At 34.9% G+C, this 10,000-nt stretch overlaps 1 protein-coding gene across 1 annotated transcript in view; it reads right to left on the bottom strand.

Annotated features, from left to right (window-relative positions):
- Nucleotides 1-5,817, bottom strand: part of LOC127878249 (serine-rich adhesin for platelets-like) — a 229,202-nt gene extending 223,385 nt beyond the window's left edge. The window contains exon 1 of the mRNA XM_052424769.1: nucleotides 5,680-5,817. The gene's annotated coding sequence lies outside the window, so the exon portion shown is untranslated. The remainder of the gene's footprint in view (nucleotides 1-5,679) is intronic.
- Nucleotides 5,818-10,000: the final 4,183 nt, after the last annotated feature.

Here is a 10,000-nt window from a genome sequence, read left to right as displayed (position 1 = left end):
GTGGAAATTGTTTATTTTGTCAAATTTAATAGAAAAAAAATCTGGACTTATTGTCCCGATGCGTCTCATTTTAAATGAGGTCAAACTGCTCATTGATATGAAGACACTGTAAGTTTGGAAAGAATCTGATGAAAAATGTTGACATAATCACCTAACCAAGCAGTTGTTCACTTATTTTTAAATTCAAAGAGACATAATTCTGTACTTATGGTCCGATACTGCTCATATAGAGTTTGGGTTGGGTCCTCATTGATAAAAAAAACCTGTGCAAGTTTGGGAACAATCGGATGAAAATTTTGGACTTCGAACAACGATTTCAAAATTTCTCATATTCTAAGGAAGATTACTATGGACGTAATGGTCGGATAATGCTAAAGGGCCCATACCACCTGGATAGTTATACGTGTCGCGCTTCACGCTCTATATGTGGTTCTTAAACAAAACTCCGAAGAGTGCTTGACTCTAGGGTAACGGGTTGCTGGGACACAGTTCCTCCTTGATAAGCGGCTGCTTCCTTTATCGCAACTCATTGTAACAATCAATAATACGTGTCGCGCTTCGCGCTCTATATGTGGTAGGGATAGTACTTAGGGCCTATGATAGACAACCATAAAAATACATGGATAATAGATGTGTTGTTTGCATTTATTTGTTAATATAAAAACACGTGTATTTTTTATTTTTTATAAGATATTTAAGTGATGTAAGAAATGTTAATTAACGTTGTCACCACGCGGCATCCATTAATTTTAATAAAAATGTCCAATGTAGTAAAATGGATTTTAAAATGTCTACATAAAATAAAGCTTTATTAAATTTATTAACCTGACTGAAAATAAATTGTCAGCCGCCGAACTGTTCCGTTCGTGCCGGAACCTGGGATTGAACCGGGGCCTTTAGATGATTGTTGTGTAAACAACTTCAGTCTAACGCTCTCCCAACTGAGCTATTCCGGCTGACATCATATATGTACTGCTATTTGGTGAAGTTGTGTATAGCGATCGTTATTATATGTCTATTAATAAGTTAATATAGTGTACGTTTTCGTACCACTACGCCTTCCAATAAACTTGCTTGCGCGATAGGTCGTCAAATATCGTACTACATTGATTCTCCACTAAATAAGCAAATTAGAAAAACCACAAAATAAATATATTTTGATTATGTTTTTTTTTATACAAAACCAGAAAATTTCGCGTATTTGCCCAGTCCTGTGATCTTTCCCCTGTGATCAGATGTGGATCAGTTATTAATTAAAACAATTAGCTTTGCATTATTGGCAATAAATGTTGTAATAAATGTAATAGGCACAAATGCAGTACTTATTTACACTAATTTACACAAAAAATCACAACTATGTAAGATATTCTTTAAACAAAAATATATACATCGATCCGTAAAATAACTTCTCCTCCCATAAGCGAAAAAAAATGCATTACATACTAGTCACCGCTCTCCAGAGCGACGCCAATGACAAGCAAGTGAATCTAGATGCATACGCACGATCCGTGTGTACGCTACCATTGAAATATTGCGTGTCTCAAACTTGTGTACGAATGAGCCTTAATATAAAGGCCTACTGTTAATTTGAGTTTAAAAGTTCTTAAAAGAGTATTTCAAATTATTTGAACATTTTACTCACAACGCTTAATAGTTTGATCATGGCATACTCTGATCATGATAAAGAACGATTCTCTTGTGTCGATGCCTCTCAAATCGTATTTACCAAATGCGTGGCTAACAGGACTTTGACATAATTAGCTTGTTTTAACGTTTCTGTGATTAAGTATGATATCATATTTAAGCTGCAATTATTAAATTTAACTAACACAACTTATCAATGGTATATACCTTCAAGATTTATCCGAAGTAATCTTCCAATACCTCAATAGGAAGAATGGTAGTAACAACACAAGCAATTTTAACGTTGTTTAAATTACTAGTATGTGATAAATATTCCACACACAGAAATAACGTTGCTTGACGCAAAACAGCATTATTGCTAAGATTTATTACTTCACAGCACGATTATTTTACGAATAAAAATCAACCGTTCTATTTAACGTAAAGTTAAAGAGGCTGACCTGTGATTGTGTTAACATATACGCTTTATATATACTCTGATCTTTTCAGGTTGAGTAAAACATCATTGGGGTTCTAGAAGATCTTAAAGTTGTAATTAATAAGAATGTTCATGTTAGTGTTTTGCTTTTTTCATTGAACATACGATCAATATTATCATGTTTTCAGTATGATGATCTTCGCCGCAGAGAGTATTACAATATACCAGCTGCAATATTGCACTATTTCTATATGCGGCTTTGTTTTAACGAGTGTTTAAGAGAGAGTGTCTTACTTGGCATAAACTTACTGTAGTTAACGTAATACAATTAGTGCCTCTATTAACAGTAGTCTTAACTGATATATTTGCGGTAATAGTTAAATGGTGTTGTAACTGTTGCTAAATGCAATCTTGTTTTTATGAATGTATTTATTAGCAGGCCATACTACCCCTTTAACAACGGACTATTCGCAACATCAAAACAAGTCACTTAGACTGCGGTTGCTTCTATACACTATCGACTCTTAAAGTAATTGCAAGATAAAACACATTACAGCCCCTTGTGAAATTGAGTATTTCCTGAATGATTTCTCACAGAAACCTCATTGAACAAGTTTACAATTTGCGCCGATTTGTTCGTTGAACAGTGTTTTAGTAAGTCACTAAAAGCAGTTATTTTCTGTAAAACAAATAATGCGATAGTATAGCTCACCAAGGTTTACAACCAGGTTTCATTCTTTACATTGTGTCGTGTGATCATATGATTGCCATGGATTAAAATCTCTGCGATCGTCCAAACAAGTGTATTCGTTTAATGTTAATTAACTTTTATAATCAACACATTATTTCTTGTTACTATAAATTTATAGATAAATTTTATAAGGTCCAACACTCATTACGTCCTCAAGTTTTACTATCCAAGAAGGAAACTAAGGTTTCAAAGTAGTTATAGCATCGTCAATTTGCCTGTCGGTCGTTCCCGTGTTTTTAACGAAGTATTGCTCGAAACATTTGTGCCGCATGTGATAATGATGATGCTGGTGCTGTTGTTGTTGTTACTGTTGTTGTTGATGATGATAATTATAATGATAATGATGATGATGATTATAATGATGATGATGGCGATGATGATGGCGATGATGATGATGATGATGAGGAGGAGGAGGAGGAGGAGGAGGAGGAGGAGGAGGAGGAGGAGGAGGAGGAGGAGGAGGAGGAGGAGGAGGAGGAGGAATGTTTGGCAGACTAATAAATCGGTTTTCATATAATTTCATCTCTTGCAAATTCAGAAAATCTAAAAAGCTACTTTTAAAGTTACTGTAGCCAAAAAAACATATTAAGGAATTGCATTTAGTTGCACTTGTGATGTGGGTTTGTATTGAATTTCAGTGGACACTCAAACACGAAGAATTACATACACTTGAAATTATAAATTGACAGAAGAAGAATTACACTTTCTCGTAATGACGAAATCGATCATCTCTATGACAAATAAATATTCACAGCTTTGATAAATGTGTATTTAAGCAACACTGTAAACATTAGTTCAACTGCTTGGATATTAGAGAACAATAAAAAAAACGGGTAAATAGAAAATTGGCGGCGACGAGCGGAAATCCGAATAAGGATATATCCGAACAGCTACATCTTATACATCCTTATTCTCTGAAAAAATGATCAAACATATAAAGAAGGCAAGGATGCTTGAGCCATTGATGTACTGTATATACAGCACAAATAGTCAACAGAAACTTATTGAAAATTAAAATTCTGTGAAAGAAAGTTCTTTCTTACACGCTTGTAAAATGATGTCTTGTGAAAACGCAATATATTTCTATTTAATCAAGTTGAGCTTTATATTGAAGATTTTTCATTTTAATAGCAAATGAATTGCCAGAATAATAACTTTTGTTCTTTGTTTAATTATGCAGGTATTATATTAAGACAGTTCTACGTATTTCAAAGGCGTAAATTCGCACATGCCTTTATTTTGCAATTGTATACTTCCATCGTGATACTTCCATCGTGTTTAGCAATAAAAAAACGTTAATGTATCGTTTACGCTTCCTTGGTTACTATTGGTATTTTCTGGAAGTATTTTTTGAAATTAACATGGATAAAATTACAATGTTTGCCATGTTGTTAAGCAACATATCGGTACTTGATCTACATACTAATTATGAACACCGGAATATAATGGTTGTTAATCAATAATAATTATTGTTAATCATTTAAGCATATAGTACATATAGCTCTAAATATATGAATAGCCGTAATTAAAAATATCAAGAGCTGTGAATTGGTCGATAAATATGGTGTTTCTTTATGCAACTGGTTGTTTCGAATTATCGACCTCTGGCGAGAACGCGAGAACACGATACGAAAGAATGAAATCATGATTCGAGTTTACGATACGTGAACGCGAGATCACGATAAGAGGACGATATGTTGATGCGAGATCAAGATGCAAGAATGTGTGATCTAGATGCATCATATTCACGCAACTTCGCATCGCCATCTCAAATCGTGTTGTCACACCAACGCATCGTAATCTCGCAACCGCGCAACAAGATCGCAATATCGCCATCTGAAGGTCGAAAACGCGCAATTATAATGCGAAGGCTTTCTACAGAACGATGATGTTTTATTATGGCATAGAAACCTTGTTTACGATAGTTCATGGAGTTGTATTCATTTTCTGTTTATATGATGCTAATTCAAAATGATTTGCGGCTGAAGCAACTGTAGTTTCATTTAGTTTATATTCGAAAGTATGATAGCGATAACGCCTCTGTAGGATTACGATAGATCGGAAGAACGATGACAATGACGCGACAAAAGGACGTCACGATATTACGATGCTGAACGATACGTTACATAATATCTCATTAAAAGCATTGTATCGCTGTGGCATTATGTGTCCGACATCTTAATGTGGCGTAAGCATCCTATTATCGTCTCTTTTCGCTATCGTAGTATAATGATTTGTGTTTTAGAAATCATATAGCGCATAGAGTATCGAGTTAGAGCCAATCCATGCATACGCGATATCGCTAACGATTCTCCGTTTAAAACAAAGGAAACGTTGTGATTAGTGTTCAGTTATCTCCACAAGACAAGCCAGACGCATCAATTGAGAATGCCGTGAAAAACGCTTCTTTGATCTTTTTCCTGCCTAATGACCATTACATAATACAGTTTTAAGAAACATCAAACCTTGTGAAATACCAGCGTCCAGCTACGAAGAAATTCGCAAGAAATATATCCTGTAAGCACGCAAAGCCGGATTGTAGCAAATCTAAAATCTGACCGTCATACCGACCTTTACATGCACGTATTTTTCAACGCAAAAGACGTATAGAGCTTTAGCGCAGTGTCAATAAAAATAATTCTCATTCAAACAATATTTGTTCAATCATGTAGGACTTCCAAAAAAACATTTCGCACAATCTTTGTTAATCGGTCAATAAACTGTTCATTGTCGCTCTGACGTAAAGAAATGAAAGTAATCGAGATTAATTCATCACGAATAAATGTAAACGCAATAGAGACCCCAGTCATTTTTTTCCCAATTAACAACAATATATTTAAAAAAATATATTTATAAAATGGCTTACCTTCTATTTAATTCCACATGTGCAGAGGCTTGCAACGGAAGCGTTTTCCGTCTTGAATTAAAAAGAGATATAGTAAGTACAAACGTCAAACTAAAATCAGTTCAAGCGTTGATTCCTATATGCCAGAATCTTCGTTTATTTTCTTCCCACGAATGAATATCGCTATCGCAAGTGGCGGACTTAAACGTGGTTCTTCGTGTATGCTAATTGTCATTTAGATAGCACAATGAAAGCGTGACACGTGACTGTTAATGGATGGGCGTGAGCGCGAGATCGGGTTACACGTGTAAAATATTTTTGTGCAACGGCTCTGAATTGGCGTCTAAAGGACCTTCCACATAGTAAGTTTTTTTCCCTTAGCGCTATGCTTTATTTAATAAAAACTTCCGATATTGCTGCGTCTACTGCAAACATATTCTTGGAGGTCTGCGAAACTTTCCTTAGAAAAGCATGTACTATTTCTGATGGCGTTGCATCTGAACATTCAACAATGCCCATTTTATTATAAAATAAATTATTTAAACAAAACTTATCCACTGTTCGTGTTCCCTAGTAACAATAGATAAGTAATATATGTTCCATTTATTTCCATTAGAAACATACCGAAACAACTATAATCACTCATTATTCCTCTCATACTTCATTGCGCATTTTTCTTATTTGTTTTTTACAACATCATAGTCATTGTGAACATAGAAAATAAATTTTCTAAGTTTAAAAAAAAATCAAAGAGGAAGAAATTAAAAGAGCATGTTTATCAAGTCAACGTGCCTAACGTACCAGTCTGAAAAAGTGTTCCATGAAGTGTGCCATGTGGACGGACTATTATCGCAAGTCCTGTTCCGACCAGGGAAGTCTTTTTTCCCTGGAGTCGTCTATACACAGTCTGTCAAATATATAGTGCATTTAAATTAAAAAAAAAACACACACACAAACAAATTGAGCCTTGCTCTGTGAAAATGGAGATTTAATGCATGTGCGTAAAGTCTCGTCCCTGGTAAGCATGCACATTCCGAACAGGTTTATCAGGGACGACACTTGCCGCTTTTAATATATATTTTTTGTTTAAAGGAAGAAGCTTCTTGACGCTAATCCAGTTTAGTCGGAAAGTGGCGTCCCTGATTATCATGGGCGGACTGCACAGGCTAATCTAGGACGACATTTAGCGAACGTGCGTTAAGCCACATTTTCGCAGAACGCGACTCATTTATAAAAATCATATTCGACTCGGAAAAATGTCGCTGTATCGTTATTTATTGGTCAATAATCACCAAAAGTCATTCTGTTGAGATATTATTATTTAGTTTCCTCCCATAAAAGGTGTGTATGTCTTAAGCGTGTTACCGTATTATAAAGCTCCAAGTGGCATACCTGTATTCCGATATGGGCGTATCAGTAATTGTTATATGTACAATGTTCTGCTTTAGGACTACACATACGGAAATATTAGAACAATGCGATTTAAACATTTTGGGTGAAACTACTACTTCACATGCATCCTGAATACCTACATATGCATGTAACATATTCTAAATAAAACAGGAGCGATAAAACTTAATACAATGTGATTTAATACTTAAGTCTCGATCCCCGAAGAAACAAGCTAAGAACGCGGGGCTAATGTCATGTGCATAGAGAAAGCTCCGAAGGACAAAACAATAATTATATTACAGCCAGTACAATTGGTTTACATTTGTATTGGTATTCAAACTATGGCATAAATGTCGACGAAATATCGAATACATGTAGATAAACCGCAATTATTGGTTGAAATAATCAGATGATTTCTCTTTAATTCATTCATAAGATTAGGTACATTAACTTTGAAGTTAATACGTATTTTGAGCGTAAATTGCATTTCGATAACATTATGTGACGTAATATCCTAATGCTAGTTAACATTTTCACAGTGTGGCCGGCCTTATTACAAGTTATGTATTAATTTACCCGGCCATCTTCCCCATGCTGTCAATTGCTTTGGCCAAAATAGCATGTATTATCAAACTCTTTCCTTAATAGGCTGGACTTTTCCTTATATTACATACTAGCGTCTTGTTTTAAATGGGTATATAAACTTCCACTTGTTGGCATTAATAAAAGTAATAAAAATTAATAAAAGTACTACGCACACAGGCATTGATGTAGTTGCCCGATTTCTTGTTGTTTTGGGCGTTGCCTCGTTTATGGGTTCGCTTGTATCTTGTGGATTAACCATTGGATTTGGATATGGACTTTGGAAAGTTTATGAATAAAAATTTATGGAGCAAAATAAAATGGAAACTTTATCTATGTGTTAGCGTCATTGTTCAGATCGAATAACGCGACACGTAGTGCGGAAACCATTCCATTCAAATAGCGTTTACTATCATTCATACAAAAATACAGTTTATCTCCGTGGAAGAGCATCGTAAGAAAAAAATAGAAAATATATCTCATTCAGAGAAGTATTTTCATGTTTCTACGTAGTGTCTTGCGCAAAATAAAGAGATGCATGCCTATGTAAGCATTCTTATTTCACACACAGTCCGACTGTATAATTTGCAACCTCAATCCATACAGCCTAGAGTTATTTTGGGAGAACACTGTCGATTATGCATATGTTAATTGATAATAATTAACCCAACCCAGCGTTAATTAACCCAACTAAGCGATCCTTATTTTAAATGGAAACCGATCCAATGAGTCCGTCAATTTCTAATGAATAAATTATGATGTAAATGACTCTATAAATGTATTAATCAACTAGAATAAAGTGTCATTGATACATAAGTTATTAGATTAAATGGGCACATCGACATTTTGAGTCATTTGTTTGTTTTTTCTAGGAAACCTTCATTAACCCATTTATGCCTAGCGTCTAGAAAAATGCCTTGGCAAACAGCGCAGACCCAGATGAGAGCATGATGCGGCGTCTCATCTGGGTCTGCGCTGTTTGCTTTACGGAATTTCTGTAAGAAATATTCTAAATATAGAAATAAATATACTAGACATCCATAAGTTTGGAAATAAATTGATCCAATTTAGAAGGATGGAAGAGTCCATTAGGCATAAATGGGTTAATAATGCTACGGTAGATGAGAGTGTTTATGCTGCTACGGTAGATGACAATGTTTATGATGCTACTGTAGATAGCAGTGTTAATGATTCTACGGAAGATAACAATGTTAATGATGCTACGGTAGATGACACTGTTTATGATGCTACGGTAGATGACAGTGTTAATGATGCTACGGTAGATGACAGTATTTATGAAGAGGAGAAGAAAATATTCAGACAATATTAAGATGTAGACGAAGATGATGATAGAAATAATGAAGATAGTACATGTATTGCATATACGACTTACCTCAATCAAACAGACGCAAATAAATAATAGTTAAACTAAGTCCGTTTATTTGTAAAACAAAATAAGTACAAATGTCGGGCAAAAAGATCCATTATAATTTATAGTGCACTACGCATAAATGGGTTAATGAGAGAGTGTATATTGCAAGAATCCCTGAAACGTGTTTGAGTAAAATCGATTATAAGGGGGTTGAAACTCAGACCTTGTAGAATTCGACTTACCGTCCTCAAAGTCTATAATTCTGTTTAAATATTTCACACTAATTCATACACTATTTATCAGTGTGTTTAAAAGGACTGTCCAACAGATTAAAGCGTCGTTCGACGCGAATCGATATTTTGGGAAACTACGAGGATTGCTTACATAGCTAAAAAAAATACCTCCGCATTTGACGTGAGCGTGGATGGTCGTGTGGTAAAGTCAGGAGACATTTTACTCCAAGCTTCCATGACTCTAGGGGTCAGTGGTTTGAGCCCTGTGGAGGTTAATGTGTTTTTTTTTCCTTTTTTAGAATTGTATTCTTATTTTTTTACTGGACATTTTTAGTTTAAATCAATAGAAAGCATTTAAAGCAGTTAATGACAAGCTTTAATACATGCCAAAATCTGTTGGCCGGCCCCTTTAAAGGGGCCTTTTCACAGATTTTGGCGCTTTTTTTAACTTATTCATTAAATGCTTTATATTGATAAATGTAAACATTGAATCGTAAAAGCTCCAGTAAAAAATCAAGAAAAAAATTAAAAAAAGGAAAAGGACATTGCCCGGAGCAGCTTTCGAACCAGTGACCCCTGGAGTCCTGCCAGAGTCCTGAAGTAAAAACGCTTTAGCCTACTGAGCTATTCCGCCGAGTACACATTCGTGACGTATTTTATACCTTATATAAGCAATCTTCGTAGTTTCACAAAATTTAACGACAAAAACAGAACTCTCCAAATTATTCAATCGTTTCGCGTTGCAACGCTTTATAATTTTTAG

The sequence above is a fragment of the Dreissena polymorpha genome, chromosome 4 (genome assembly GCF_020536995.1).
Source record: "Dreissena polymorpha isolate Duluth1 chromosome 4, UMN_Dpol_1.0, whole genome shotgun sequence".
NCBI lineage: Eukaryota > Metazoa > Mollusca > Bivalvia > Myida > Dreissenidae > Dreissena > Dreissena polymorpha.
The sequence above is the reverse complement of the archived record's forward strand: the minus strand, read 5'-3'. Positions and strand labels throughout refer to the sequence as shown.